Source organism: Mustela putorius, unplaced genomic scaffold (genome assembly GCF_011764305.1).
Source record: "Mustela putorius furo isolate JIRA1106 unplaced genomic scaffold, ASM1176430v1.1 tig00003987_pilon_pilon_pilon, whole genome shotgun sequence".
Lineage (NCBI taxonomy): Eukaryota > Metazoa > Chordata > Mammalia > Carnivora > Mustelidae > Mustela > Mustela putorius.
Genome location: NW_025422126.1, coordinates 9,188,640 through 9,213,518, shown reverse-complemented (window position 1 = coordinate 9,213,518; position 24,879 = coordinate 9,188,640). Strand labels below are relative to the sequence as shown.

The 24,879-nt window shown below is 47.3% G+C and overlaps 1 protein-coding gene and 1 long non-coding RNA gene across 10 annotated transcripts in view; one reads left to right on the top strand and one right to left on the bottom strand.

The window, feature by feature from the left end:
* Window positions 1-24,879, top strand: part of TENM4 (teneurin transmembrane protein 4) — a 575,238-nt gene that overhangs the window by 293,533 nt on the left and 256,826 nt on the right. The window lies entirely within an intron of this gene.
* On the bottom strand, window positions 4,650-10,017 carry LOC106006926. Its single transcript, XR_001181272.2, has 5 exons — window positions 9,744-10,017; window positions 8,732-8,873; window positions 8,092-8,265; window positions 5,760-5,807; window positions 4,650-5,619 (listed from the first exon to the last, which is right to left on the bottom strand). It is a non-coding gene; the product is annotated as an uncharacterized LOC106006926 (long non-coding RNA).

Genomic DNA, 24,879 nt, shown 5'->3' with positions numbered 1-24,879 from the left:
CACGCAGGCAAAGACACAGAAGCAGAGATCCAAACCGAAATAGAAAGGAAAGGTTAAAACGGCAGTAGCAGGGCTTGGCTACCTCCTCTATGCTAGGACTGTGTGCTCCACTACCACTTGTTGCATGGTTGGAGCCTCTCACAACGGAGCCTAAGAAACCCATAGGAGAGTGCCCCCATTAAGCCCGAGAAAAGCTGGGAGAAAGGATACTACCTGGAGGCCAGCGCTGGCTCGGAAAGTTCTTGACTTTCACACTGCCAGGAGACAGAGAGCCCTGGAGTACCAAGCAACTGCAGGGCCGAATGCTGGCTGCAGAGAGAGCCAGGGGGACTTAAGCATGGATCTGCCCATAATAAGCACTCTTCTTCTAAGCTGGGCCCTGACTCTCTTAAGGAGAAGAGGTATGGGAGGATATGGTGGAAGAGCGGTAGACTGACCTGGAGCTAGCAGACCCAGGTTGTAGTACCTGGTCAGGTGCTGTGTGACCTGGCCCGAGGTCCTTGCCTTCTCTGTGTTCCACAGAGGCCAGTCCACTTCTTTGCAGGGATGCCAGAAACCTCCAAGAGAAGGGATGATGTACAGCCTCAGTCCTCTTTGAAAATCAGACAGGACGGCTTTGGACTTGATGGTTCTCTTCTACCAGGACTTAGGCCCTACAGTCTCTATGACCAAAAGCCAAACCATCCTCCAGGGCCTATTAACTTTGTGCTCCCTGAGAGTGGCATTGTCCTTTTGGTGGTTTGGTGTCACTGCTTCTCTGTAGATTGTAACTGCTCATGTTTTAAATTATGCACATGAACAGGAACCATGGACCAGGAGGGAGAAAACCTGTGTGCAAGGCCCAGCTCTGTAACTCACTGGCTATTTGTTTTGGCAAATGACTGTCCCTCTCAAGGCATCAGGTCCCTATCTTACAGGGATGGCACAATCGCTGCAGTACTCTGAATCAGTGTCGACGGGTGCTGACAGGGATGTAGCAGCCAGTGGCCTTCTCAAGTTTACTTGGGAAAAAAAAAAAAAAACGTGTGTGTGTACACACACACACGCACACGCACACACACACGATGGCATTCTTGGTTCATCTGGGTAAATAAGCCTTGCAGGTAAAAGAGAAGGCAGGAGATTGAAGTCCGTGATCTCTCCCTTCGCTAAATAACTGAACGAGAGTGACCACTTTGTTGTAAGTTCTACAGCAAATTGATAGCAGTCGTGCATTATTGATGTGCAGGGAAGATGGGGGTACTTTGGCCTACAAGCTGTCTGCTCAATTGTGCTCCTTGGTGCTCGTCCCACTCCCCAGGGGACCTAGAGACACTTCTGATTCCTTTCCCGGGAGTTCACTGTAAAGGTTGGTTATAAATGTGTCCCGTGCCCAAAGGGAGAGTCTGGGTTTTTAGTGGTCTGCTGCTCTGGGGTTGGTGGGTCCCAAGAGAGCCAGTGAGTCTCACCGAAACCCCGAACTGAGCGGTCTTATTGGAGCAAAAGGGCGTGCTGATACTGGCATGGGCCCGGCACTAGTGAGTGGACTCTGGGGCCTGGTGGCCCCAATATATGTTTCTAAGGTTTGTATTTATTTTCATGAAAGAAATGTAAAGTTATTTTAATGGGGTTATCATTATTGTTTTTGTCCATTACAAAAAGTAACAAGACTCGTTAACATTCAGGCAATACAGAACGGTACAAAGCAGAGTTTTCTTGTAATCCCATCTTCCCAGAGATAACCATTTTTAACACTTTGGTGCACGGCCTTAAAGGCATTTTTTGGGTCATGCCCATTTAATAAAAGAATAAATGAATGAGCAAGCAGCACAAACTGAGTAAGGGCCAAAGTGCAGCCAAGACAGCCAGGACTGTGGGGTCCTGGACATGTGACCCTTGGGCAAAGAACCTAACCTCTCAGACCATCAGTCACTCCATCTGGGAAATGGGGAAACCCTTCCAAGGTTGCTGTGGAGTTTAAGAATGGTTAGAGACCACCCTAAATGGATGACTTGCTCTAACTCCTTCAGAGGCCGGCTTCAGAGACTGAATTCAGAATGTACTTTAAATGACAAAGGCAGCCCCTCAGGCTCCTGGCTGGTGAAACTGAAGTGGTTTCCTTTAGTGGGAGCTGACTCAGTGCCCTGCGGGGGAGGGCTGACCCTCTGGAAGCCAGCCTCCCCAGGAGCTCCAGCGGCTGCTCTCTCCAGGGGCTCCCCAGAGGCGCGGCGCCCCCAGCTGTGTCAACCGGGCTGCGCTTCCCTGGGCTGAGACGCCTCTGAGCCGTCCAGCCAAAATCCCCGAGTAAAGTGCAGTGAGAACACATGGGGCATTACAGACCAGCTCCTTGTCCCTGCAGGGAAGGAAACAGGGAATGGAGCTCTTTATGTGATCAAAGTCCTAATCCGCCCCCAAGGATAACCATCTAGAAAACACTGATATATGTGAAGAAAGATTTCACTAAAATATCAACTAGTTACAGCCGAAAAGCTAAGGAAGTGCTGAGGATTAAGTGGGTATTTTGTCCCTACCCCAGAGAAACTTTATAGAATAAATAGTAAGTTTTCTGTCAATTGTCATAATCTAAATTCTGCAGTAAAGAGACTTGAGAAACCTGGAGGGTAATATTTAAGAGGGTCAGGGAATAAATAGCTCAGAGAAAGCTGTCAGTTTCTTCTCAAAGCCTAAGTGAGCGAGAGGTGGATGGGAGAATTTACATGTAATGAGCACCTTCTGCGTGTAAGCCTTTCTGTACATGCATTAACTTTTTTGAGCTTCCATGTATTCCTATGTCTCTGCCAGGAAAATGAAGCCCAGCAAAGGCCAGTGACTTGCCCATAGCTCCAGGGCATGTTAAAGATTCATACCCAAGCCTGCTTCCCTCTAAAGTTTCCTGACATCTTCTTCCCACCATCCCCCATTTGTTATGTTTTCTTACCAATACCAGGTCGACTTTTTTCTTTTTTCTTTTTTCTTAACATATAATGTATTATTTGTTTCAGGGGCACATGTGTGTGAATCATCAGTCTTACACAATTCACAGCACTCACCATAGCACATGCCTTCCCCAGTGTCCATCACCCAGTCACCCCATTTCTCCCTCCCCCTCCCCTCCAGCAATCCTCAGTGTGTTTCCTGAGATTAAGAGTCTCTATGGTTTGTCTCCCTCTCTGGTTTCATCTTGTTTCATTTTTCTCTCCCTTCCCCTATGATCCTCTGTCTTGTTTCTCAAATTCCTCAAATCACTGAGACCATATGATAATTGTCCCTCTCCGATTGACTTATTTCCCTCAGCATAATACCCTCTAGTTCCATCCATGTCATTGCAAATGGCAAGATTTTTCTGATGGCTGCATAATATTCCATTGTATATACCACACCTTCTGTATCCATTCCTCTGTTGATGGACATCTAGGCTCTTCCCATAGTTTGGCTATTGTGGACATTGCTGCTTTGAACATTCGGGTACACATGCCCCTTCAGATCACTACATTTGTATCTTTAGGGTAAATACCCAGTAGTGCAATTGCTGGGTTGAAGGGTAGTTCTGTAGTTTTTCTATGTCTCCCCCTTAGTAGGAGCCTGGGAAAGAGAAGAGGAATTCCACACACACAAAAAAAAAAAAAAAAAAATTAAAGATTTTTTAGAGGAATCTCTTAAAAAAGAATTGCAAGTTGTTAGCTTCCTATTACTCACTTCACAAAATTTTATAAAGTACCTATTATGTGACAAGTGTTTAATTCCATTGAATTTTGGAATCTCATTGAATCTCATTGAATCTTCATATCTATCCTGTGATATAGCCAGTTTTAAGTCAAATTGAGGCAGTAGAGGACCAGAGAGGTTAAGTAACTTCCCCTTCATCACACAGCTTCTAACTGATAGAATCAAATTTGAACTCAGTTCTGTCTAATGCCTAGAGTAGAATCTTTCAGCTGTATTTTTGTGAGGACTGGGGACATTTCAAAGATGAATAAGTATAAATGACTTAGACACTAAATTTTGGTCCTGCTTCATGAGAGGCAAGTCCTGGGCGCTGGGCTATCCATGGCTATTTTTCTTTTCTATTATTCCCCCACACCCCTCATCCTGCACTGGGCCCTTTCCACCTCGCCTTACACATTTTTCAAGCTAGTCACACTGGTCAACATCACTGTTGTTTGGCAGTTTCATTGACTTTCTCAGGTCTTAAGCAGCTGGGATTATTTTGTTTTGACTTCTAATCCAGTGGAGGAGTGTTTATTTTTCTTTCTAAATGGGAAACACTGCTATGTATGCCAGCTCCTTCTAAAAGTGTTTTCTTAAAACAAAACAAAACAAAAAAATTCAACTTAATTTAGGACCTATCCAGATTCCCCTGAGGGAGTCTGCCCAGGTCCTTGTTAGTCATTTTGTGAAATCAGAAGGCAAAACTGTGCCTGTTTCCTGCTGTTGAGAGGGTTTTGTCTCCTTTCACTGAGAATTTCCTGAAACCTATTTTAGTTGTCCTGTGTCAACTGTAGGTACTTGGGTCTGGATATTTCCCCAGCCCCAGAGGTTAAGGACATTGGGGTTTGTGTGAAGTTTTCAGGCAATTCTGTTCACCTTTCCTCTCTCTTGCATTAAAATACTCTCATTGGTAAATAGATTTATACCACCTGTGTGGTGAAGTTAAGTCACCTATCTCCTCGTAGCAAGACAAATTGGTAGGTTCCTTTATTCATTCACTCATGATGACATTTGAAATGCCTGTGGATGTTATCCAGACAGGTGAGGGGGGAAGGGCATTCTAAGCAGAGAGATCCCATGAAACAGGTCTTAAACCAATGGGATCAGAATCTCTAAAATGAACCCCTTGGATTCAGCATGCATTTCAGAATTCAGAAGTGTTCAGGTTTAAGGAAGAAAATACAGTTCACGTGGTGTATTTTTCTTAACATTCCCAGAGTGCTCAGATGGTCCACGGTCAACAAACACGTCAATATTTCTGCACTGTAACATGAATAGCTGTACTCACGGGATCTTAAAAATAAATAAATAAAAAGACTTTGAGCCTGGTGTCAGTTCAAGTTTTGCCATGAAAAGAATTTTGATAGAACTTCTGGTCTTAGAGTTTTGGCAATTTCCGAATGGTGGTTAATGGATGGTGGGCCCAAACTGCACCTTTTTTTTAAATGAGGGTATCAGGCTTCAGAGGTTCAGTAACTCGCCTGTGGTTAGTGAGGTAAGTAGAGAGCTTGACACCTAGAAAATAGGCTGCAGGTCCCAGTTGCTCTCAGGAAGGCTTTATAAGAGCTTGCTGTTTATCTGTGACAGCTCCTCGGAGAGGCCAAGCCCCCTCTGCTGTAGACTCGGGAACTCAAGAGTCCAGGCCAGCAGACTGGAGGGCTCCCAGCAGGGGAATTTAGGAGAAAAGAGGCAAGGGGTTCAATTTTCCAAAACCTAGAACTCAGCAACTCTGAGCTCTTAAGGAACTTTCCTGACAGCCCCTCAGATGTGTGGACCTTCTTTCTTAGTGCCACGCCGTCTTCTGTACACACTCCCCCCAAACAGTCGGAGGACCTTCCGATCCAGGTCTGATTTCCATGTTCAACTGCAGGTCCGTTGAGGTGGGCCTTGTCCAAGGCTTTATCTTCTCTGCTGAGCACCCGCTTGTAGGGGCTACAGACACAAGTGAAAAAGGTTCATGTTCTGTCTTCTTTCTTTCTGCCAGCCCTCTTGCCCTCCCCACACACAAAACCACCACCACCACCACCACCACCCCTCTGCCCCACCATGGAACAGTGCAGTGAGCCACATACCTGACAAAACGGTGGAGACTCTCAGAGATGAAATGATTCATCCAAGGGCTGCAAAGTCAAGATTCAAAGCGTGGCCCCAGACTTCATGCCCTTCCCACCTTACCAGGTACCTCCCTCAACTCAACAAGCCCTCACCTGTGGCTTCCCACCGGGGGCAGGCCATTGTGCCCCCCTAATTGGGGGCAGTGGGGACAGGCACACAGAGGTGACTTCTGTTTTCATACAGTTTACAAAGCCCTTTTTCATACATTACCTCAGGCAAACTCTAGTGACTCTAATTTAATTGCCACATTGGCTTTCTAGGAGGTAAGGCTTCTTCCTGACCTTGCAAAATAAACAGGTCACATTTTGAATTAATGTAACCAAATGTCCTGGGAGCACCAGAGCCCTTTAATTAGTCACTCACGTGACACAGTTGTAGACTCTTTGCAGCTCCTTTTTCACTAATTTCCCCAAATGCCATTGCATTAAAAGGTACAAAAATAACATTTTTGGCATACGACTTGATTAGATCTAGGAATTCCTAGACCACCCCCCGAGGAAGGCGCGTTAGCCATGTGTCTGGGCTTTTTCCATCTGGAAACTCAGCCTGGTTTGTGTCCCCACTGAAATGTTAGTGGCCTGCTCCGTGAGGCCCTGTGAACACCAGACCATGTCTTAGAACATCTCCTGACACTTCAGGTCCCAGACTGTTGAAGAGGCGCCGGGAAGGAGCCCGTGGAGAGTTTGCGAGACTAATACAACTAACGTTGCGAAGCCCTCGCGTTCCCAGAGGGCGTTCACATCTGTCACCCAGCCAGATCCACAGCACGGGAAGATTTACGTGGCGTACAGGAGGCACCACCATACGCCGGAGGAAACCTGCTCAGAGAGATAAGCAGCTTGGCCCTGAGCTGCCCATTTGCCGCATGGCTTTGAACCTGGTCTAGATTTGCCCCCAGTGGGTCAGTTCAACCTGGGAGGCTTGCCCCCCTCCATATAAGCTCTGTTTTCTGGCTGTACACCTCACCTGGAGAGGCCTCACTGTGACCCTTCAGCACAGCACCCTGCTGGTGAGGGGGGCTGACATCCCTGGGAGCTGCAGACCCGGCTGCGGAGAACAGCTCTGCATCTGACCTGCGGTGTGACCCTGCACAAGCCTTGTCCTGTGTCCCTCCACTTCCCAGGCTGGGCGGTGGGAGAGCTGGAGGACATCAGCATTGCCCACGCCGGTCACAGTCTGTGATGGTGGTGGTCCCACGTGAGCCACTCTTTCCTTACCTGCCCTGCCTCCTTTTACCAACTTTTTTTTTTAAACCCAAGTGGATTTATTTATTTATCTTTTAAGTCTTTATTTATTTGAGAGAGAGAGAGAGAGGAAGGGAGCACAAGCGGAGATGGGAGTGGGAAGGGACAGAGGGAGAGGGAGACGCAGACGCCCCGCTGAGCACGGAGCCTGACAACACAGGGCTGGATCCCAGAAACCCAGGATCATGATGACCTGAGCTGAAAGCAGATGTTCAACTGACTGAGCCACCCAGGTGCCCTGAATTTATTTACTTTATAAGAAAATCATGTATTTCTGTGGCAGTTCACTTGCCATATCTAGAAGGTAGCCACAGAAGTACAAACAATGGAAGTGGCTGTCAGTCTGGCCAAAGAATGCCTGCTTGAGGACATGGAGAGGAGGTTTGATTCTCTTTGTTAAGCAGGGAACTTTGCAAGTGTTAATGTTAAAAACACACCAGTGCTAAAGTGAGACTTCCTCCTCGACCTCATGTAATAGGTTGAAAGCAGCTGTCTTGCATGTGACTCCGAGTGCTTTAATGTCCATTGGCGCTGAACGCCCCCAGAATCTCATCGGCGGGACACCTGGCCCCATGCCTTTTCCCAGTACTCTCTCTAGGCTTCCCGTGTGACCCCACCCCCCCTGCACTCTGAGAATAAACATCTCTGGCTGCTTCCAAAATGTACCCTTCTTGCCTCTCCTAAGTGTGGTCTTCTCTGAGGGATCCGTTCCCACCCTCCCCTCAGAGCCCCCTGCCCTCTGCCCCTGTCATCAGGTCTGAGCTGGGTGCTTTGAGCTCAGCTGGATCCCCCATCACTGGTTAATGGCTCCCCGCTTAGACTAGGAAACCATGTGGCTTCCTTCCTCCCCCCACCTTTCTCCCCTCCTCTCTCTCCCTCTCAACTGCCATGATTTATATAGGTCTTTGAGATTAAACAACTAAAAAAATTTTTTTTCACTTTTTGATAAAAGGCCAAAAGGACCAAAGGCAAAAGCAAAACAGAAATAGCACAATGCAGAGCCATGGGAGGGAAAGATATATTATGGATGCCTGTAGATCCTTACTGTGCTGTGTCGCCACTGGCAAGTTGATTAACTTCTCTGGGTCTATTTCCTCCTCTTTAAATGGGCGTTGGTTTGAATAGTACTTCATAAAATTGCTGTATGTATAAGGCAATCTTGTCAAGGCTTCTAGCATGATGATTCTTACCCAATGAATGTTAGTTTCCTGTTCCGCTCCTGGAAGACAAAAGGATTTGGTCAGGTATCTTAGGAAGGAAGGCAGATTCCTCCATGCCCACCCAGACTTGGAGGAGCTACAATTAACAGCTCTGTTTGAGTGTCCTGAGCTTTAATCCTCCTCTCCCTCCTGCATGCTTTCCAGAGATTGAGGAGTGGGGAGTGAGCCCAAGGCAGCAGCTAAGCAAACATAGCAGGGGGTCTTGGACACAGAGCCCAGCCTTGCTTGCCGGAGCTCCCTGCATTGCTTCCATCCCCCGTACTGCCAGGAACTGGGTGTTGATATCTGGGACCCGATGAAACGCTGTGATGTCTTTTCCTTCTGGTCAGCTGGCCTTCCCGCCAGAGTTGAAAGGAGAGTTAAATGGCTGGTAATTCATTTAGGCTTCACTCCTTCTCTCCTGAACGGATCATATTTCTATAAATAACTCTGGGAAGCTGCTGCCCAGACTCACAACGGTCATACCTGTACTGGCGCTTCCAGAGACCTTTCCTCAGCTGCCGCAGTGGAGGCTCCGGGGGGAAGAGACCACTGCTGGGAAGCCAGTTTCTCTCCCCACTGGCTGTGTGATCTCATCCAGACTCTCCTGTCTCACCCAGCTTCCCGTCTGTAAAATGGGATGAGAGAGCAATCTGGCAGTTGTTTTGGAGGCCGTATGGGACAGTGTCTTAGATACTGAGATTCTAGCGGGTGTGTTCAGCATTTGCGGGTCTCCTCTTGTCATCTTTGGCCAAGAATGGGGTGTGTTTTCAAATGGTGAGGAGGTTAGCTGCTGGAAGGCTAAGTTGTGATGACTCGTCTGCTACCATCTTGGGAAGGAGCAAAAAAGGAAGTTGAAATGACTTACGTATTTTCTAGTTTTGCAAATCCTACTCTCCTTAGCCAAGACATTTCCTACTCTGTGTTTTCTCCCCTGGACTACTGCTGTTGTGGCCTCACAGGCCTCTCTGCCTGCTGTCTCTCCCTTTCCTCCATCCTCGCACTGTCCCGGGGTGATCCCTCCAAAGCCCAGATCCCTGTCATACCCACCCCCCCAACCCTCGACTTGTTCCCACTGCTGGCGGGCTGAGGGCCTGACTCAGCATGGCAGCCACAGCCAAAGCCCTTCCTCCCAGGAGCCTCCCGCTCTCTTTGTTTACTGTTGGGCTCCAGCCAGGGAGCTGTGGCCACAGTAAACTAACATGGCTCTGGAGGGGACAGGAAATATGCCCAGTACCAGACACAGGGCCCGCCACGAATACCTGGCATCAGAGGGGGCAGCGGCTTCCGAATATAACAAAACCTCATTAGTTTAGAGTGAGAAACAGTGGAAGCGCTTTCTGATTTGGAGTGATCTGGGAAGAAATGAAGCTTGTTTACCCTTCAGAACCACTTCCGTTTCAGCAGATGATTATAAAGACTTACTTTGTGCCAGGGTTCATGGAGAAAAGAAAGCAGCCTGCTCACCTGTTTGGCTTTTGGGGAGACAGACACATACCTGAACCATCCCGTGCTGAAGCAGGCATCCGTTGGGGGAGCAAGGAGGCAAGTGTGCCGGCGTGTGTGGGGCTGCAGAAGTTTAATGCTGGGAGAGGGTCCGGCTGAGTGCAACTGGAGGAAGAGCTTAACTCCCAAGGAAGTTTCCACATTCAAGGTCTGCCCAGAAGTGAGCTTTAGTGTAACGATCTGTGGGTCTGCTCCAGCCTGAATTGTGTCCCCACAAAAACCACTTGTTGAAGCCCTAGACCCCCCTCTCCCAAGCCATGACTGTATTGGAGACAGATCCTCTAAGAAAGTGAGTAAGGCCAGCTGAGGTCATGAATGTGGAACCCTATTTTGAGCAGAAACTTTGTGCTCACTTCCTCCCTGCCATGCGACCCAGCAAGAAGGTGGCCACGTGCAAGTGAGGAAGGGGGCCCTCCCCAGACACCGAACCCTGTCAGAACTTGATCTTGGGCTTTCCAGACTCCCGAACGGTGAGAATTCAATGAGGGCCGTTTAGCCAGCCGGGCCGTGGTACCTAGTCACCACCGCTCCAGCAGCTGAGGAAGGTGTAAGGAGCTGGGACGCTCGCGCTTTGCACGTCAGTTATTTGCCTGCAACCAGTTACTCCCAGCCTAATTGTGGGGTTTGGAAGCATTTATTTCCTCACTCATTCGTTCATTCATTAAGCAGACTTTTCCAGGGGTGTGCTCTGCGTGGGGTCATGTGCTAGAGAGTTGGGACCATACATCGTCTTGTGCTCTCCATGCGTGGCAGGTGCATGGGGGACAGGTAGAGGGAACGTCCAGGTCTGCTGCAGGGGGCAGGAGTGGAAGACAAGGCTCTCTTCCTGTCCTCCAGGAAGTTGCTGGCATGGCAGGGGCCCGTCTCCTCCTCTCCCCCTCCCCCATCTCCTGCAGCAGCCCTCTTGAGAAGCCTGGGTTTCCCCAGGGTTTGAGGTGGAAATGTAGCAAGCGGTGTGGACTGAAGGCAGTTGGTCCTTCTGGGCAATCTGTGCTGCCCAGAGCTCGTGCAAAGAGAGTGGCAGGTACAGCCTCAGGAACTGAGGAAGGCCTGACACACCTTTGGATTAGGTAACAGAAGGGCACACCCCATTCCCGCCCACTTACAGGGAGCCGGGTGCTGTGCTAAGTGCTTCACCTTTCCCTCCCGTGTGTCTGTGTGACTGGGGGACTCAAGAGCAGAAGACTTGAGAGTATGGGTCTGATTTTTGGCTCTGCCACTACTAGCTGAGACCTTTAGCAAATGATTTAAGTTCTGAGTTTCCATTTTACCTCATGTATAGAACAGGGATGATAGTAATGCCTGCTTCATATGCATCGTTAGAATTCGGTGTGAAATAATGTTATGAGGTACACAGCAAAGTACAACACTGTTATAAAGACTTAAATGGATGCTATTGTTATTGTTGTCTGTATTCTGGTTATTGCGTGACCCAACCAAGCCTCAGAAAGGTCTAATAACTTGACCAAGGTCACACAGATAGCAAGGGGCACTTTGTATCCCCGGTGTGCCTGGCTCCTCAGCCCAGGCTCAGCTCGCCCCCGAAGGCCACCTTCCCTCCGCCAACAGCCATGATCCCCCTTTCTGGACAATGTCCGGGAAGCCAAAGGTCTCAGAGAACCTCCCTGGCAGATCAGAGATCTCCCGCCATCCCCCTCCACCTCCCGCCCACCTCCCGCCCGGCCTTGAAGAGGAGGCTGTGTGCACACTGTGGTGGCTGTCCCTAGCCCCGGGCCACAGTCCCCCTCAATGGAAACCGCTGAGTCGCACTCCAGTGCTTAGCTCTTCTAAGATTCCCCCGTTGGGCCCCAGGGTGGGTGACAAGATGATGCATGAGGTCTGGCTAAGCAGCTTATTTGTCTGAGCTGGTGATGGCCTTTGTCTTGAGTTGGGTTAATGGTAAGGGGCAGTGGCCCTTTAAAGCCTGGACAATGGACAGGCTTCTCAGGTCATCGAATCACTCAGCAAAAAGCCTGAGCCCCTCCAAGCACGGGGGGCCCCTGCCTCTCCACTCCCTGCTAACCCTGCTCTTCATCTAGTGACACGCTGCTCCCCTCCTGGCCAGGAGGGACACATGGATATAAAGGAAGAGAAGGACTCAAAGAGCATTTGATAAACAAAGGACTTCAGAGGAGGGGACAGAGACACAGAGAGGACAAGGGATAATTCCTGACCTCCTGCCTCCACCCTGTGCCGACCCTGCACTGTGTTCTCCTGCTCTGCTCTTCCCTCTCCCCCGAGGCATGTTCCCACAGTGACCTGTGACAGTGAGCTCCCAACTCACCTTCTACTAATGAAAACTAATGCTACAGATTGCAGTTCAGACTTCGCAGGCTGGCAGTCAGGACCCACGAGAGTATGCCCCTTCTCCTCCTGCTTGAGCCTCTCCAGGGCTTCCCCGGGCCCCCACTCCCATGGGGCACACCACTTGCCTTCAGTGCCCGCTTCAACCAAAGCAGCCCCATCTTCTCAGCTTCCTACACTTGCCTCTCCATAAGATCCTATTGAAAGTACACTTCAGGGGCTACACAGTTTTCTCGAAGTTCTGAAAACCACAGATTTAAGTCAACCCATTCCTTAAATGATGAATGGCTGAGATCGATTTGAAACCAGGCCCTCCTGACTTTCTCTCAAGGGACATAGTCACTTCTTCTTTCTACAAAGATCCCTGGACTGCCTGCTGTGTGCCAACCACTGTGATAGGGCTGCGAGCACTCATGTGAATCCTGCCCCCGAGGAGGGGCCGAGCTCTTACACCCAGTCTTTGAGAGCTCGATGATGCAGATGTGGAGAGTACCTCGTGGCTTTGGCATCTTGATGGTCGTTGGTGACCACGGTGAGGCCATATTCGGGGTGTGGGGGCTAGAATAGAAGGACAGATAGGAGGTGAGAAGGCAGAAACAGTTTGGATAACTGAATCTAAGAGAATGGGATTTGCATCCCAGAGTACTGATTACAACAGGAGAAGGTTCTTTATGGTGGGGAGATGAGGAGTCATCTCCCGTGTGACCACTTAGTGGTCAGTAATATAAAGCAAGAACAAGTACATTCCATTGCATGGGAGATGTGCTTGCTCAAAATGTGAGCCTGAGTCTAGCCATGAGAAAACAAAGAAGACTCGTATATAGGGACAGTCTATGCGGCAGGTGGCCTAGACTTTTCCAAAAGGTCAGTGTCATGAAAAAGAGGAATCAGGAGTGCTAACAGTTTCTTCTAGAAACTGTAGAAGTTTCTTCTAGATTAAAAGAGACTAAATAAATATAGTAGCCACATTCTTTTTTTGAATTTTACTCAAATTCAGTTTATTAACATAGAGTGTACTATTGTTTTAGAGGTAGAGGGCAGTGATTCATCAGTCTTAAATAACACCCAGTGCTCATTACATCACATGGTCACCTTAATGCCCATCACCCAGTTAGCCCATCCCCACACTCCCCTCCCCTCCAGCAGCCCTCAGTTTGTTTTCTATGATTAAGAGTCTCTTATGGTTTGTTGCCCTCTCTGATTTTATCTTGTTTTATTTTTCCTTCCCTTCCCCATGCTTCTCTGTTTTGTTTCTTAAATTCTACTTATGAGTGAGATCATGATAATTGTCTTTCTCTGACTGACTTATTTCACTCTAGTCTCATCCATATCATTGCAAATGGCAAGATTTCATTTTTTGATGGCTGCATAGTATTCCATTATATATAGTTTGGATATTGTGGGTGCTGCTACTATAAACATTTGCATGTGCATGTGCCCCTTCGGATCTCTACACTTGTATCTTTGGGGTAAATACCAGTAGTGGAATTGCTGGGTAATGGGGTAGCTCTATTTTCAACCCTTTGAGGAACCTCCATGCTGTTTTCCAGAATGGCTACACCAGCTTGCATTCCCACCAACAGTGTAAGAGGGATCCCCTTTCTCTGCATCCTTGCCAACATCTGTCGTTCCCTGACTTGTTAATTTTAGCCATTCTGACTGGTGTGAGGTGGTATCTCACTGTGGCTTTGATATGTATTTCCCTGATGCCGAGTGATGTTGAGCACTTTTTCCTGGGAATCCTGGCCATTTGGATGTCTATTTTGCAGAAATGTCTGTTCATGTCTTCTAAATACAGCAGCCATATTCAAGCAACATTCAAAACCTGAATGGATCCTAAGTTTCTTTTAAGGCTATACAGAAGACATTTGGGGATGAATTGGGGAAATTTTTAAATATGGTGTATATATGTGTGTGTTAGGTGATATTGTGAAATAATTGTTCAATTTCTTAGTTGTGATCATGATGATTTTGTGGTTGGACGGGGGCATGTCCTTATTCCCAAGAGTAGCCTGCTGAAGTACACTGTCCTGATGTCAACAAATGTCTTTCAAATGGCCAGAAAAAAATTTTTGTAGAGAAAGATAATAAAATAAAACAATATGGCAACCTATTAATAATTGACAGATTTGGGTGAGGGGTATATCGATGTTTTGGAACTATTATTTTGACTTTTCTCTAGGCTTGCAAGAGTTCCAGTAAAAAACAGGAGAGATGTTGCTTGGGCTGAAGAGAGACTAGACAAAGCAGCTGGGTTTTTGGAAAGATTTTGTGGGATGGGCAAGGCATGGGTGCACTGCGTAGCGTCATCCCACCTCTACCCCCTTGGGGGCTGCAGAACACTGAAACCCTGTGAACCTTTACACAGGATTGAAGTTCAGCCGTTGCGATAAAACAGGCCCTTCCGGGCGTGGAGGGGACTTGGTCGAGGCGCTGGAGCCCATAATGGGAACCACATTGCCAGAAGTGTGCCGAGCCCCACCCCAGAAATGGCCCTTTTGGGCCGAGGCAGGACAACTGGAACAAATTATGTGCATTCATAGTTGTTAAACTGCCTTGGCACCAGAAGTGATCCCGGTAACTCGAGCTTTACAGAGGTACAGCTATAGTTAATGCTGGGCCAGCCTTGCCCCGCACCCTCCCTGTCGGAGGTTTATAGGTAGAGCACAGAGCAATTCAGCGTGAGCTGAAACATGAAAAACTCCTCCAGCTTGGAAAGGCAAACTTTCCTGCTTTAAAGCTTTCTGGCAAGGCAGCATTTTAGAATGAGACCTTTTCCCATCTCCTGCCTTTTCCAGCCTTGCCCAGAACCCTAAAAGCCCCCACCCCATCCCCATCTCCAGCCGAGACCACAATCCAATCAAACAGAAGCTGTGGCAATCTATGGTTAGAAGGGTTGCACTGTGGTCGGGGAGTCCTGCCTTCTGAGTCTGAGCCCTAAAGCTGTATGTCCTTGGGCAAATTGGTTTCACTCCCTGAGCTTCAGCCTCTTGCTAATTTATAAACAATATTAACTGCAGGGTTGCTCAGTCTATACGGGTGGGTGGTCATGGAGCGCATGGAGACTGGACACACAGTGACACTGTGTAAATATTGTCTTATTGATCATATCCGAGTATCTCAAATACAGTGGGATCTATGGAGACTAGTTGTCTTTTTTGATCATGAAGAAAAGCTTACCCAAAATTACTATTTTTATCTAAAAGGTAATCAAAGTGCAGTTCTCAGTGGTAGACAAATCACATAGAAAAACATAGGGAAAGAATTTCATTTTGTCCTCTGATTAAGAATTTTGGGTAAAATGGAGGCTAGAGTTTGAAGTCAGTTAGGTCCAGCTCAAAATCCAGGCTCTGCCACTTACTGGCCTTGTGCCCCCAGGCGGGCTAAAAATCCATTTGGAGCCTCGGTTACTTCCTCTGTATAGTCAGACGTAGTAATGCCAACAGAGCAGGGTGAATGGGGAACTGACACACCTTATGAAAAGCTCTTTGCCCAGCGCCTACCAAATAGTCAGCATTTAATGAACAGAGCTGCAGCCATTTTGAAGCTGAGAAGAGAAAGAGTCTTAATATCGAGACCTGTCTCTAGAGTGTTGGTCTTGGGCACCAGGAATGCCAGGCCAAGGGCAGCCAGCTGACAGAGGCCCTGCCCCGCAGACCTTCCAACAGATGCTGAAAATGCACTGTGCCTTCTGCCCTTTTGAAGCCCCTACCGTAGCCCTTCAAGACACAAGGGGTGTGACCGACCTGGAGGACACTGAGGATGGGGAGAAGCTGTAGTTGTTATTTCAGAGGAAGAGAGCTCCTTCGGACAGGGCAGGCTGGTTTGTTCAGAGCCCAGGTACCTGGACGAGTAGCCGGCAAAGGGGGATAACCTTCATGCACCTGTTTTTTCTGGCAAACATGGCTAGCGATGGGTGGGAAATGGTGGCTTGTTTTTCCTGCCTGAGTCTGGATTAAGAGCCCCAAACTGCTTCATGGGAGGTGCAGCATTTTCATTTGAGTCACCACAGCATCAGCCTGTTCACCCAAAACGGGGCTTCCCGCCCCTCGGATCCCAGCTCGGCCCCCACTGGTGCTGGAGAGTCTCCACCTGCTTGGCCCTCACTCTTCTGATCTCTAAAGGGAGAATAAGACCACCTGCTCTGCTGGCCTCTCCAGACTATTCTGTGGCTCCTCTGAGCTCAGACAGGTGAGTGCACCCGCTGCACATGAGGAAGGTAGGGAAGCAGCCCCTGTGGGCACGCGTGAGCACGCTCTCCAGCCAGGCAGGTGCGTCGTATGTACCGAGAGTGCTAGGTGTTCTCCCACAAAGTTACATGCAGAGAGAGGATGTTATTATTGAAATACTTGGTAAACAGATGTTTAGTAAATGGAAACATTGTAAGTATAGGATCGGAGAGAGAGAGAATACTAATATTGACTTACCATCTGTTACCCTTAATTTATTCCGGTTTTGGTATCTAGATTCTTGGCTGTGTATTTTTGCACATTAAAGTAGCACACCTGGATTGTCAAGACTTTCAAACAGGTCATCTACAATAACGCTAAAGACCTAGGCATATTTTCCTACCAGAAAAAAAAAATGATTTTCAAATATGCCTTGAAAATCACTGTCCCTCTGGACAGGTGAGAATTTATGCAGGCAATTAAGTGTTAAATGGTGTGTTAGCTGAATGTGTATTTCTCCTGTGAAAGCCGAGGAAGTACCATATAAAAGGGGGCAGATGAGGTTTGAACGGGGGTTGGGCTTACTTCCTACCCACTGGCAGGTTGGGTTAAACATTTCCAATCTGCATTTCTGGGGATCCCACTCTGTTCTCACAACCATTCCCAAGCCCTCACCCCACACCAGGTTCCCTTCTTTTTATGTGTCCCTTCTTTCAAGAGTCAAGGCCCTTCAAAACGTGCCTCTTCCAGGACCAAAAAAAAGTGCCTAAAAGTTGGAGAGTGAAATCATCCCCTTCCTCTGGGACTCCGGCCCCAGCTCCGGGGCTGTCGCCTGGGGACTGGGAACGGGTGCATGTTTGTTGTCTGAGAGGTACACACCTGTAAGGGGCTTTACCTAAGCCCCCTGCTCTGGGATTGGGGTCAGATGCACATTCCTGGGGTGGGGAGAAAGAGACTATCCCAAAGAGACCCTCACATCTCCTGACAGCTCCTGAGGCATTTCATCGGGTTTGAAGGTCTGGTCAGTGTTCCCATGACACCTTTAGCCCTGTAGGGACTGTCTCGGAAAGACGGCCCCCCTGGAGGAAGGGCATGGGCTTTGGGATCAGCCAGAACCAGCCTGGAATCACTGCTGCTCCAGTCCGTAGCCACATAGCACTGATCCATCCGTCTCCCACTCCGAGGCTTGCAAAATAGGGGTAAGAATTCTTACCTCTGGGGTGGGGGGCAGTTGGCAGGACTGAGTCAGGTAGTACTGTTAAAAAGCTGAGCCGGGTGTTGGCGTATGATAAATGCGAATCAATGTTTATCGAGTCAGTCCTCTTGTCCACAGTCCTCTTCCCCACAAGGTCCTGAGAACTGACGCCAGGTGCCGGTACCACACACAGGGCTTGCACTTGTGAGCAGATAAGGGATCCGAGAGGGGGAGGCAGATCAGCCTTTGCACTAGGGGAAGGCCAGCCAGCTGGTTCTCCAGTCTGTCCTCAGTGTGTCTTACACTGCGCTTCTCCATGTTTAAAAGACCTCATCACCCCGAGTCTCACCACCGCTCAGGCTTAGGAATAGCTGCTTCTCATGGCTGTCACAAAATCCAGTGAGATCATGTGTGTGAGAGCATCAGCACAGTGCCTGGCACATGGTAGATGCTCAGAAAGTGCTGGATTCTACACGGAAGAAATCTTGTTAGACAGGCCAAGAGTGCCATCTGCGATCTTTAGAGTCATTCCCCTGCCTGTACCAGGGGCAGCTTCATGAGGCAACAGCTGAAGGGAGAGCCTGTTCTAGATTGGACAACACACTGGGATGGGCACCAAGAGCCACGTGGTCTAGCTTCCCTGTCTGCCCTGTCCCCGCACCTGCTTCCAGGGGGGTCCCAGCTGGCGTCCTGCCAGGGCTCTTTCTGCCTCCCAGCCCGAGACCGGGTGACTTTCAAGTCAAGACCTGTCCCATTGAACACTCCTGGTCCTATGTGTGCTGGACACAGGCGCCTTGGCCCTCCCACATAGGCCAATCTTCGGGTCCCCAGTGGGTCATCTTCTCTGTCCAGTATACATTTCTCCAGTATACATTTTCTAGTGAAAACATTCTTACTTGAGAGTCAAAAGAAAGTTAATTTCTTAAAAGTTAACTTATTTCACCCCTAGTATACCTGACAATGTGCTGGGTGCCGAGGATAAGAGATTTAGAAGAACATAGTCTCTGCTCTCCATGAGCTCATAACCTAGCAGGGCACATAACACAGGAGCAGATTTTTTGAATCATTGTTTTCAGTAACAACAGTGGCAGCAGCAACCATAACATTGACAGGTTTGTAAGTGCTATGGAATGTTCTAAATGCTTTCTGTATGTTTACGTTTAAACCTTACAACTCAATGGGTAGGTAGTTATTAACCCATTTTACTGATAGCGCAGGATGCCAGGGGGAACAGAGGGAAGAGAGATTCATTCTGTCTTGAGGTAGGGACACAGTGAAGAAGGCCGCCATCAGGAACCACACCTGGCCCCTTTCCCAGCTCTGTCCTTTCCTACGGGAGTACCTTTGCGAGGCACCTGTAAGCGCTTCGTGTCCCTTGGCATGTCCCTCATGCCATCATTGTTCCCTTTTCAAGGGTGGGGCAGCTGAGGCTGAGAGAGATAAGGTCTGGCTGCTAGCAGGTGACCAGCCTATAGTGGCCAGCTTGAGAGTTCATGGTCTCCGTGCCCACCGCAGGCAGGGCTCCCAGGAAGAACTTGGCGGTGCCATTGGTTGGAGGGGACACGCCTGCCCAGGTATTCAGAGTTCAGGATGTTTGTTCACTCGTTCACTTAACAAAGTGAGGCAATTTGTCAGGTTCTTTTGGTAACTCTTAAGGCACAGTAGCTCAGGCAGAAACAGCTCTTGGCTTTAGCAGAGAATGGCTCGAGGGTGCTATTTCTGGTAGGCGTAGGGCCAGAGGGAGAAGAGAAAGCAGCTGTAGAGATTGGGGTAAGTGCTCCGCTTGTCAGAAACATAATCCCCCCACACCTGTGCCCTGGAAACACAATCCAGGGCTCTGAGATGCACTTTCGTCTGTCACCAGGGTGTCCCCAGGGTGACCTGCCCAACCGTATCAAAGCTGGTGGGGCTCAGGTTACAGGGCCCATTCTCAGGGCCCTGGAGTCCCAACAATGGCTGTTTGTCCTTTGGAGCTGCCATCCCCCAGGAGGAATGTTAATGGACCAAGAATGGAGTGGGGGAAGGGGGACTGACTGACCAGTCAGAGCCCACACTCAGGTCACCCTCTTGAGTGAGCTCAGCCGTGCATGTCTGCTAGTCCCTCCAAGAGACTCTTCAGTCAGCTCTAGGAAAGAGGGATTTGTCCTCTGCTTTTCCTAGCTCAGACCGCCTCTCCTAAGGGTGAAGATTATGGGGCAGGGAGGTCTTCTGCTTAATCTGGGATTTAGTCTACCCCTTGGTAGAGTTTACAACTCAACTCAAGAAATATTCCAAAGCAGAAAAACTAGAAATGGCTTGGATGTCCAATAATAGAAAGTTGGTAAAATAACATTTTCTCCTGTCCATACAATGATCTTTTAAATTGTCGTTAAAATCATGTGTTCAAATAATATTTAAAAATAAGGGAAAAAACCCTCTAATTGAATATGTTAAATGGAAAGAAATTGAGATAGAAATCTGTGTTTATAGTAAGAACCAAATTTAATAAATACATGTATGTATAAGTATGTATTAGCAAAGACTAGAAAGGCACATTAACGGTGACATTATTGGGTGCTGTGGCTACGATAGATTTTTGGTTTTTTCCTTTGTACTTTTCTCCAGTATACATTTTCTAGTGAAAACATTCTTACTTGAGAGTCAAAAGAAAGTTAATTTCTTAAAAGTTAACTTATTTCACCCCTAGTATACCTGACAATGTGCTGGGTGCCGAGGATAAGAGATTTAGAAGAACATAGTCTCTGCTCTCCATGAGCTCATAACCTAGCAGGGCACATAACACAGGAGCAGATTTTTTGAATCATTGTTTTCAGTAACAACAGTGGCAGCAGCAACCATAACATTGACAGGTTTGTAAGTGCTATGGAATGTTCTAAATGCTTTCTGTATGTTTACGTTTAAACCTTACAACTCAATGGGTAGGTAGTTATTAACCCATTTTACTGATAGCGCAGGATGCCAGGGGGAACAGAGGGAAGAGAGATTCATTCTGTCTTGAGGTAGGGACACAGTGAAGAAGGCCGCCATCAGGAACCAGCACATATACTGATCCCTGCAGGAGAAATATGAGTTCTCCAAGCAGACTGGGCTGGGAAAGGTTTCCCAGGTCCAGAGAGCATGGTGGACAAAGACACCAAGGGACCAAAGAGCAAGACATTGTTATGAAATGGCTAATACCACACTCCTCCTTCCCATGTGAGAAGCCAGAAAGGTCCGTGGGGCAGCTTGTGAAGGGCATAGGAGACCATGCTGAAAGTTTGAGCATAATTCCATTAGGCAGTGCGAGCCATGGAGGAGGCTTGATATGGTCAGCTCTGCGTCAGAGGAAGATCATTCTGTCTCTTAAACCTCGTGAAAAGCTCAGCCGTATGTGGAAAGAGAAGTGTTCCTCTGGAGACTGAGTGTTGCAGAAAAATTCATCTCCGTTCCAGCTGACAAAGCAGAGAAGGAGAAAGGAAGCGGCGGGAGGCCATGGAAATGTGTGATTTCCTTTCCCCTTATCTACTCATAGAAAGTCACGGCAGCCATGTGGAATCCAGGCCCAGGATGAGAGACGAATGTGCTCAGAAATGTGTTTACCACCTAGCCCATGAAAAGGTGTTACTGCCGGAAGAGAGACTTGGGAATTCCAAATGGACTTTCAGGTTTCAATGTGAATCCTGTGCTTAATTAGCCCCAAACACTTATGTTCCTGCCTAAAAACTAAGGCAATTCTTGTGTGACAATGCTATCAGTACTTGTCTTCCAGGCGTGGTTGGAGCTACATTTGTTATGGAAGTCCCCCAGCCCCTCCCTGCTGAGCTGACAGTCCTAGGAAGCAAGGGTGACCTTCCGTGGATCCCTCTGCCCTGCCTCTTTTTAGCTGAGATGGAGGTCTCCAGATTATAGTCCATAGTCCTTGTCCACAAGGGTTCTGCTTGCACCAAAAGAGATCATCAGAATGATGTACAGAGTTTGCATCAGGATCATCTCTTATCCCGACGTTGTCCTTCCGACTAAAATACCCCTTTCAACTGAAATACCCCTTTTTCAGTGAAGTGATGATGAGGAGATTGCATTATTTTTGTTTTTGGCATTTTGTTTAACTTTACCATGAAATGCAAAAGTCTGGAAAGCACTAAGCTTATGCCTTACTGATCTATTCCTAGTGCCACGCTCTGGGAGAGATGAACAGATGAGTAAGACATGGACTGGGCCCTTAATGACAGATAATCATGAGTAGTAATCCAAGGTATAGGAAATGATGAGTTTCATTGAGAAAAGGCTGGGCGGGATCATGGGGAGATGCTAGGAGGAAGATACATAAGAACTTTTGTACTATTTTTGCAACTTAATGAGTCTAAAATTATTTCCAATAAAAAGTTTAAAAAAGAAAAAAAGAAGAAGACTGGCACCTAGGATGAATGTAAGGGGGCCAGAAGATCGATGATAAAAAGGAGTCGCCCAGGATTGTCATTTAAAGCTGCATGAAAGGGGCACCTGGGTGGCTTAGTGGGTTAAAGCCTCTGCCTTCAGCTCAGATCATGATCCCAGGGTTCTGGGATCAAGCCCCGCATCAGGCTCTCTGCTCAGCGGGGAGCCTGCTTCCCCCTGTCTCTGCGTGCATCTCTGCCCACTTGTGATCTGTCTGTCAAATAAATAAATTAAAAAAAAAAAAAAAAAGCTGCATGAGGGAGGATCTTGAATGTCAGGCTAAAGAGTTCACACTTGACTCCAGAGATAGTGTGGAGCCATGCAAAGGGTAAAACATGGTCAGATTTCCTACTAGCAAGATCACTTGATAATCAGGGGATGATGGATTGTTGAGAAGTGAGCCTGGAGGTGGTTGAAATAACCCAGATGGGATGATCTTCAAAAGCATCTCGTAGAGGACCAGCTCTGCAGGATGTTAATAGGTGCTACTTGAAGGAGGGGTTCCACAGACCAAAAAATTGGAAAATGTTCAGGTTACAGGGATGTCTTTCTGCAGAAGTCCTCAGAGGCATTCATTTGGTTCTATGCACTATGTTTCTCTAAAGACAGGAGATGATATGGAGGATTTACCAAACCTTTTTGACCATAGAACCCTCTTAGGAACTCACAGGACTAAACACTCTGGGCAATACTGGCTGGCATTGGAAATGGAAAGGACCAGGTATTTATAGTTCAATCCCTCCTAACCTCTAGATTCTGCAGGCTGGAAACCGTGACCTGAATATACCCAGATCTCTTTGTGCTAAAGGAGCCGGTGCCCCGTTGAACCACCTTTCCTTACCCAGCTGTCTGAGCCTGGGGTCACCACCCTCCCCAATGCACCAGAGGCTCTTCTGTCGGTCCATTAATAGTGAGAGAACAGTAACATCACAGGTGCCTAGAACACATTTCCAACCCAGTATTTTAAAATGACAATAATGAGAAATAATTCAATGTTTTCATTAAGAAGGGAAGTATTTATGAAGGATTCTTTACAATGTCCTTTTCTAACTAAGTTCCTTAAACTTTTTTTTTGCATTTGAATGAAAAGGTATAGTAGTTTTCCATCACTCTCTTCCTTCTAAATCCACCCCACTTTGACTTTGATCTGTGTGCTGTGATGAGGGAAGGGGGCCTCTTCTCCTTCCCCACCCACTTCTCATTCTATTCTGTGGTTGTCAGTAGCACGGTGACCGTTGCATTACTCAAGTTTTTTTTAACATTTTCAGTGTAGTTCGTTAAACCCTCTGATCTTATGACATCTACTAGCTTCTGCCATTCGTTTGACCTTCAGTGGGTTATTTAACCTCTCTGAACATTGCTTTCCTACCTTCACTATGGGAAGAGCAATTCCTACCTCCCATAGCTAGTGCAGGAAGGTGCTGGGCACAAAGTATATTTAGGCACGTGGTAAGTATTCTTTCTGATGGTCTCTTTTTGGTGATTAACATCGTCATGCTCTGCACTTACAGCACCTCAAAAATGCTTCTTGAGTGGATGCAGGTACATGCACCCAACTGCCACTGGCCCAATTAAGATTAATTAAGGAGCTAACTGCCCCCCCTTAAGGCTTTATATAGTCCCTCTTTTGCCTTCCTTTCAATAAAAGCACTTAACTTTGTAATAATAATCAACCAAAAACAACCAACATACAGGTTGGCATTATTGCTCCCATTTTATAAACTTGGAAAATGAGGCTCAAAGTGAAGCTATATTAAAATTCAGATCTTTCTCTTTTAAAAATTTATTTATTTATTTATTTGAGAGGAAGGGAGAGAGCAGGAGCAGAGAGAGAGGAAGCGAGGCAGACTCCCTTCCGAGCACAGAGCTCCATCATGGGGCTCCACAAGGGCTCTGTCCCATAATCCTGAGATTGTGACCTGAGCCGAAATCAAGAGTCAAACACTCAGCTGACTGAGTCACTCAGGCACCCCCAGATCTTTCTAATTCCTCAGTCCTTATCCTTTAACATCGTATCAGGAATGATAGGATCCATTCCTTCATCCACTCTTACAGTCAACTCAACAGTTATTGACATGTGCTGGGTGCCAGACACAAGACACATTCCAGCCCTCCAAGAACCCACCTTCTAGTTGAAGGAGATGAAACGTGTGCATGAAACTTACGAGGCAACCCGGTAACACCTCATTTATCCCTCACTGGGGAATGAGCTGTTATATTAAGTGAATTTTACAGATGGAATCACAGAGCTTTAACTCAAAGGGGACTTAGAGATCTCATTGGTGAAACCCCATTATTTTAAGAAATAATGCTCAAGAAGAAATGTTTAAGGATCCTGGGTGACCTCCTCTGGTTGGCTTTGTTGAATTATTGTAAGAACCAAGACTAGAACCCAGCTCTTCTGACTTCCAGCTTAAGCCTTTCAAATATATTAAGTTTTCTTTAAAAAGAGTGTGTATTTCTTTAGAATTTGTGTCAGATGGAGGGCTCCCAGCTTAGACTTTTCTGCATGCCTTGGGGTCATGTTTACAATCAGCATTATGACACGATGCTTGAAAGCAGCAATGCCTTTGAACCTTCAGATGTGTGTATAGGATAGTTCCTTACACCGTGGTCCCAAGTAGTTGCCTTTACCCAATTCCATCATGTTATTTTCAACCCTTAGAAGTATTTTTCTGGTTTCTTCGTATACATGCATGCATGAAATTGAACAAACTATGAGAACTGTATGGTTCAAGAGACTTACTGGGCTGACTCATTTTAGTTCAGTTATTTTACTTCCTTGAGCCTTTACTTTCCCTGTAAAATGGGCGCAACGCAATAACCTTTCTCATAGAATTGTCATACAGGAGCAAAAGGTGCCTGGAAATTAATAGTGATTAGCTCCTTCCGCCCCTTGCTTTTTTTCAAGTATTCAAGAAACTCTTAAAAGTTGCAGACTTCTTAACTCATGAAGTGCATAGCAATAATGAAACAGAACTAAAATAAGTGTTGGCCACGAAACACAACCCCCTCCTGATTAGTAAATCAAAAGTTCCTCTGCTCCA